Source organism: Microplitis mediator, chromosome 9 (assembly GCF_029852145.1).
Source record: "Microplitis mediator isolate UGA2020A chromosome 9, iyMicMedi2.1, whole genome shotgun sequence".
Classification (NCBI taxonomy): domain Eukaryota; kingdom Metazoa; phylum Arthropoda; class Insecta; order Hymenoptera; family Braconidae; genus Microplitis; species Microplitis mediator.
Genome location: NC_079977.1, coordinates 17,795,781 through 17,803,280, shown reverse-complemented (window position 1 = coordinate 17,803,280; position 7,500 = coordinate 17,795,781).

Sequence of the window (7,500 nt, the reverse complement as noted above, 5' to 3'; positions counted from 1 at the left end):
ATAATTTACTCAACTTTTTATCAAAGCACGTTCAACTAGGCTTAGCAAAGTAAATTTCTACTTCGTGCATTGCATTCATACTTGTATTCATATAAATTTATATACGTACTTTTAAAGGTAGTTTAAGCCATTAATTCATACCACGCAATTTTCACTTGCCAGAGTTTTTACCATTATGTCCATGACAGACAATTATTACTTCCATTATAACTATCATTTATTTATTTCACTTTAATAAAAAATAAATAATAAATTACTATTAATTCATTATACGCGCTCCAAGTGACCTAATGTTAACTTTTTTTTATCGAAAAAGTTAACAAAAAAAATTTTACCATTATTTTGCGATGTAAAAAGGCAGATTTTTTCCAACCCTGGCGGGTTTGAATCACCCTGGAAACACGGTGGTTACACGGAACTAATATTATTACTAATGTCCAGCAAAAAGTTAACTTTTTTATGTTTCATAAAGATAACTTCATGGTAACAATTTGTCAACTTTTTGATAACACTGTAACATTTTGTTGACAAATAGCAATTATTTTTTTTATACCAAAAAGGTAACAAATTGACAACAAAATTTTTTGTTAGTATAACAAAAGACGGGATAACAGAAGAATATGTTTTAATAACAAATGAATTTGTTAAAGATAACAAATCGATTAGTTCATTTAACGATATGAACTAAGTTACAATAAAAAATCAGTTTGAATAACCTACGAGTCAATCTGTTGTCTCAACAAAATTGCTTTGTGGTCGTAATAAATGAATTTGTTGCAATAACAAAATTGTTTCGTTATCATTACTTATTCGTTTTTGTTGTCGTAACAGAATCGACAGAATTCGGGAAGTTATTGGTTTCACCCCGATTTTCAAAAACCGGGTTTTCATCATATGTCGGCATTTGAAGGTGCTAGTATGCTATTCTGACATTTTCAGAGCGATGTCTGTATGTTTGTATGTATGTGTGTGTGTGTATCAGTTACTCAAATAGACTCTGAAATATATAAGTAATACGAAAAAAAAAATTTTTTTTTCGTTTTTTTTTGGATATTTTGAAAACTATTGGATCGATCAATTCCAAAATCTAATCAGCTCTAGAACTCGATGAAAGCTTTTGATTGCCACCAAGAACGTCTCAATCAGATAATCCGTTTAAAAGATATCATCGACGAAAGAAAAAGTAGAAAACGGTTTTTAGCAAATATCGTCAAAACGGCTAAACCTATCATTCCCAAAATTTTATCAGCTCTAGACCTCAATAAAACGCGCCGATTGCCACCTCAACCGTCTTGATCGGATAATCCGTTTGAGAGATATCGTCGACGAAACACTGAAAAAAAATCGTTTTTTTTTTCATTATTCGTGAATAGTTTGGCAACTATCAAATCGATCAATTCCAAACTCTAATCAGCTCTAGAACTCGATAAAATCACTCGATTGCTGCTAAGAACGTCCCAATCAGATAATCCGTTCGATATCCGAGATATCGTCAACGGAATAATAAATGTTAAATCAATATCTGTTTTTTTCATTGAATAACATAATAATTACTGAACAAAATTACTCAAAACTAATATGTTTTTCTTTATATAAGTCATTGGAAGTGATTGCCTAAAAATCGTCATGTTCGCTCGTATCAGGATGAATTTACACGATATAGATTAGACTGTGCCAAATGAAATCGATATTTTTTTTTTTCGGTCCCATAGGAAAATTAGGTTGTCTCACTAGAAAAAAAAATCCTGAAAAAATTTCAGCTCGATATTTTTTAGTTAGCGCTCGCGTAAATAAGAATGTTCTAATAAAATTGTTTTTTATCCCAACTTAATGTTTTACAACTCATTAAATATAACTGATTAAAAAATGGCCAAGCTGCCATTTTGTAGGGAATTCAATTTTCTACAAAAGTAACTTTTGATCGAATGGAAAACATCAGTCAATTTTTTCTGCAGCAATTTGAACCTAATTTTTTTTTTTAAATTCACATGTATATTTACTATTAAACGCTTAGAAAACTATGTTGCTATGTATTAAACTTTTTGAATTCAATTTCTCTACGCACCTTTATGATCTCAAGGAATAGCTTTTATACTTGAAGTATGAATCTAAGTTCAGAAAATATCTTTCGAATGCCGTAAGAACCATCTAAATCGGTTCATTCATCAAAAAGATATGAGAGGTTTACATTCACACACACACACACACACACACACACACACACACACACACACACACACACACACACACACACACACACACACACACACACACACACACACACACACACACACACACACACACACATCCATACATACTGTGACGTTATTTTTTTGGACGAGGCTTGGATTGAGTTGACGTCACAAGCACCAACTGATTTTGGGGCATAACCGAGCATGGTAACTCAAGATTCAGAATTTAGCTACAGTCAATTGCGATTTTTATACAGTTTTTTTTTGTGATCGAGTTATAGTTAAGAATAAAATATGGAGTAACGTTTGGCTACAGAAAATTTATATGGGAAATTTATTATGGGATATGGGTTGAGATTAGAGTTGGGTAAAAGATAAAGTTTGAGTTTTGGAGTTTTCAGTTTTTGGTTTATTGAGTGTGTGGAAAAGTCGGAGCAACCGTGGAATGGGGCTCAAGTAATTGCCACCCGGTTGTATCTGATGTCAGGATGCTTGCCTGACCCTATGAGACTTCCATGTGGAGTGCAGAGGTCTAGCTGAAATGCTAGCGCTCCAAAATAGGGACTATGGACTAGGTGTAAGAGATCAGTTTTTGTTATTATGATTGGCAGGACTCAGCGATGGTTTAGTGACCACTATCGCTGTGGAAGCCGCTATTCCTGGTCATTTTTGGAGTTTTGGGTTTTGTTGGTAGGCCTCAGTGGACAGCTTTGACCAGTGTGCTGCTGAGGGTAACCGTTGGTCACTTAAATTTAAGAATTTTAGTCTGCGATCTCACCGAAGCCAAGTCCAGGAGAGCGCACACATTGGGATATCCATACTCAATATCGAGTTGGAGTTATGGAGTAGAGTATAGAGAGCCGGTATAAATGGCGATGATGTTTTTAGTTTGGGGAGTACAGTAGGAGATTCGACTCTGGTCGCTCGAAGCGAGCAGACGTGTTCAGAAGTGATGCTTCAGAAAGCTACAGGTTGGAGTTATCGTTACGGAAGTATTGCTTTAAACAGTGTGAGACGTTACTTGATATTTTATTCATCAGTAATCAGGTATGAGATAATTATTATAAATAATTAATCGAGTTTGAGTTAGAATCTTGAGGTATTATGTTACGGTTTTAGTTAAAGAAAAGATGTAAGATTTGTGAAAAGTATGAGAAAGTAGTTACAGTTTTGAGTCAGGTTCGCGATCTATTGTTAATATTATTTTTATAAAATAATTATAGAGAATATGTTAGTCAGTAAGGTAATTATTGCCTAATTAACGTCAAAATGAGATCCAGGTACGTTAGTCGTACGATTTTGCTAAAGGAAATATCTAGAGTAATGAATTTGGATTATGGTTCCCGTTCACCGAATACTATTTGAGTATCGGCTGGCTCCAGTTATTTAATTTATTTTAATTAATTATTTTAATTAATTTAGTTATAAGGTTTTGACGCGCATCATTTAGATGCCAAGTTGCCGTCCGGATTTACCGGATCGTTGTATTTTTCGGATTCAGTATTTTGTTATAGAGAGTAAAATTATTTGTATTATGTTCTAGTATTTGATTTATTTTATTGTTAAATAAAAATTGCAAATCATTTAATAATTTACACGAGTTTGGGATGATTTAACCCGGACCACTCCCTCTCTCCATAAACCTACACACTGAGCGACACCACGGCATACCGTAACTCTGTTTTTAGTGCTCCAGTCTCTGTCTTGTTTTGCTATTAAGTTTGAGCATTTTAGTTTAAGTTTTGAATTTTGTTTTATGCGTGGTTTTGGTGATAATTCCACAGATCAAAAATTATCCACCTCATTTATGCGTGGTTTATGAAATAATTCCACAGATCAAAAATTATTAAAATTTTCGTAATTTACTGGTTTGGTGATTCCAGTGATAAAAATTACCTGGCGCCCTGTTAGTATCGAGACTGGAGGCTAAGGACAGAGAACGAAGTTGTAGCGCAAAGATTAGCGTATAATTTTTGCGTTATAATACATACATACCAACATACAGACATCGGTCTGTAAATGTCAGAATAGCATCCTAGCACCTTCAAATGCCGACATATGATGAAAACCCGGTTTTTGAAAATCGGGGTGAAACCAATAACTTCCCGAATTTGTTGAAAATCGTCAACGCCTCTTGCGGGTGGGATTTCGTAAAATCCGTTCTTAGCTGACCTCTACTTGGTGGATAGAATATTCCTACCAAATTTCAAGTCTATATGTCTTATGGTTCCAGAGATATTGTGATGAGTGACTATATACGTGGAAATCTCTTATATACATGCAGAAAATATAATAACAAATATAATTGAAGTGATTAGCTACCCGTGTAAAAAAAATTTGTTCCAAAAAGATTCCAAAAAAGTTCCGCATGTGGAACTTCTAAACATGAGACAGATTAGAACTTCGAATGGAACTTTTTTGGAACGTTAGTCATTTTGATGGCCCGAGTCGAAATTTAAGTCGTAGATTCAACGTTTTGAACGTTGAAATCGTAGATTCAACGTTTTGAACGTTTAAATCGTAAATTCAACGTATTGGACGTTGAAATCGTAATTTGAACGTATTGAACGTTGAAATCGTAATTTGAACGTATTAAACGTAAAAAATATAGATTCAACTGTTTAAAAAAAATATATGATCCATAGTAAAAATTAAAAGTTACGAAAAAATGACATATACCAATTCATAAAAAATAACCTATGGGCTAAATTTAGCTAAAAGCTTTTCCTAAAGATTTGATTGAGTTAATTTTTAGATACTTGCTTATTCAATCAACTAATAAAATCACAGATGATTGAAATTAAGGAAGTTATTAAATTGAGATTGATTTTTGAGAGTCAAATTCTTATTCAATCTTGATATTTTGAGATCTTTGAGAACTATCAGATTGATTTTCATTTGCATTTCAAAAATATTTTGAAGATTTGGAGCTCATTTATGGATTTTTTCAGTAGGCAATTTCATTTTTGGTGCACAATTTCTAGTTGAATATCAAAATTTTTTTTAAAATTTATAAATTTTTTTGAAAATTTGTCAAAATTGTGATTATCAACTTTTTTTTTTTTAATTGTTCACTTTTTTATGTATTTTTCAAGAAAAAAAAATATATCAATAAAATCAAATAGAAATTTCGTTAAAAAAAATTAAAATTAAAATCATTGGCCCCACTTGTAAATATTTATTGGAAAGAGTTTGAACATTTTGAACCTATCGGAAGTAGAATTTTTTGAAATCTGTTTTGAGATGATCTCCTCGTGAATAATAAAAGATTCCTACCAAATTTACAGCTTTTAGAAGCTATATTTTAGAAATTATGATTTTTTATTGTTAACCCACCTTCGCGATCCTTATTAGGGGTGGTTCGTCGTAAAATCCGCTCTTAGATCATTTCTGTATCACATACAGAAAAGATAAAACTTTCACTACATTTGGCCACAATAGGAGCTATAATTTGGAAATTAAAAATTTTAATAGTTAACACCCACCCCCGCAAACCCCGCTGTAAGGTGAGCTATCGTAAAATTCGTTTGTATATTATTTCTACATCTCTCACAGAAAATTCCTACCCAATTTGGATCCTATAGAGCTATAGTTTAAAATCAGGAATTTTCCATTGTTAAAGCCCCCGCAATCTTTTTCGGGGTGAGATATCGTAAAATTCGTTTATGAATTATTTCTACATCACATATAAAAGATAGCTACCAAAATGGGAGTATGTAGCACCTATAGCTTAGGAATTTAAAATTTTCATTGTTAACACCCACCCCCGCAGATCATATTGGAAGTAGGTTGTCATAAAATTCGCTCTTAGATCATTTCTACCTCACATATAACAGATTCTTACCAAATTTAGAGCATATAAGAGCTACACCTTAGAAATTAAAAATTTTCATTGTTCACCCACCCCCGCAACTCCTGTGGCGTGAGCTATCGTAAAATTTGTTCATAAATTATTTTTACATCACTTAAAGAAGATTCCTACCGAATTTGAAGTCGATAGGAGCTATAGCTTGAAAATTTTAAATTTTCATTGTTAATACCCACCCCCGCAACCCGCTGAGGGGTGGAATATCGTGAAATTCGTTCATAAATTATTTTTCCATCACTTATAGAAAGTCCCAACAGAAAATTCCACAAATCAAAAATTCGGACTAAGTATTTTCATTGAACAGATGGTAGAATTTCAACCAAAAAACTGAAATTCTCCTAACAGAATTATAAAAATAATTTTTATCGTACTTCCATTTGAAAGCATGTGGTTATCTGAATAGTTTTGATATTACTTATTTACACTCCTTATCGGTTTGATTTATGCTCACAATGCGTTGAATACGTTCAACTAACGTTCAATACGTTCAAACTACGATTTCAACGTTCAATACGTTCAAACTACGATTTCAACGTTCAATACGTTCAAATTACGATTTCAACGTCCAATACGTTGAATTTACGATTTGAACGTTCAAAACGTTGAATCTACGATTTCAACGTTCAAAACGTTGAATCTACGACTTAAATTTCGACTCGGGGGTAAATAAAAAGTTTTTATGAGTGAATTTAGAGTCAATAAAGAATGTTCTTAGAAATTTTTGGAATTTTAAATGGAAATTCCAAAAAAGTTCCATAATCACCACTTTTCGCCTTTTTCGAAATTTAAAAAAGACGTTCCAAAAACATTCAAAAATGGTTCAAAAATCGCTACTTTTCAACCTATTATAGAACTAAAGTAGATGTTCCAAAAACATTCCAAAAAAGTTCCAGGATCACCACTTTTGACTTTTTATGGACTAAAAAAGGCGTTCCAAAACGTTCCAAAAAATTTCGTTTGTTAAATCAACAAATTGATTCTGTTACGACAACAAAAACGAATAAGTAATGATAACGAAACAATTTTGTTATTGCAACAAATTCATTTATTACGACCACAAAGCAATTTTGTTGAGACAACAGATTGACTCGTAGGTTATTCAAACTGATTTTTTATTGTAACTTAGTTCATATCGTTAAATGAACTAATCGATTTGTTATCTTTAACAAATTCATTTGTTATTAAAACATATTTTTCTGTTATCCCGTCTTTTGTTATACTAACAAAAAATTTTTATGCGTGCAGGGTTTGACCCACGAATTCTGGTGGCTGTTGGTAAAAATCGCAAGGAGAAAAGGCGATTCATCTCAATATCTATAAATTACTTGAATACGGAAAAATGAGAAATAAAAAAATTGTACGTTGTAAAATAAGTTACATATTTAATTGCAAAGATTAGTCTGTTAAGATTATAGTTTGTCAATTATTAATATTTTTATG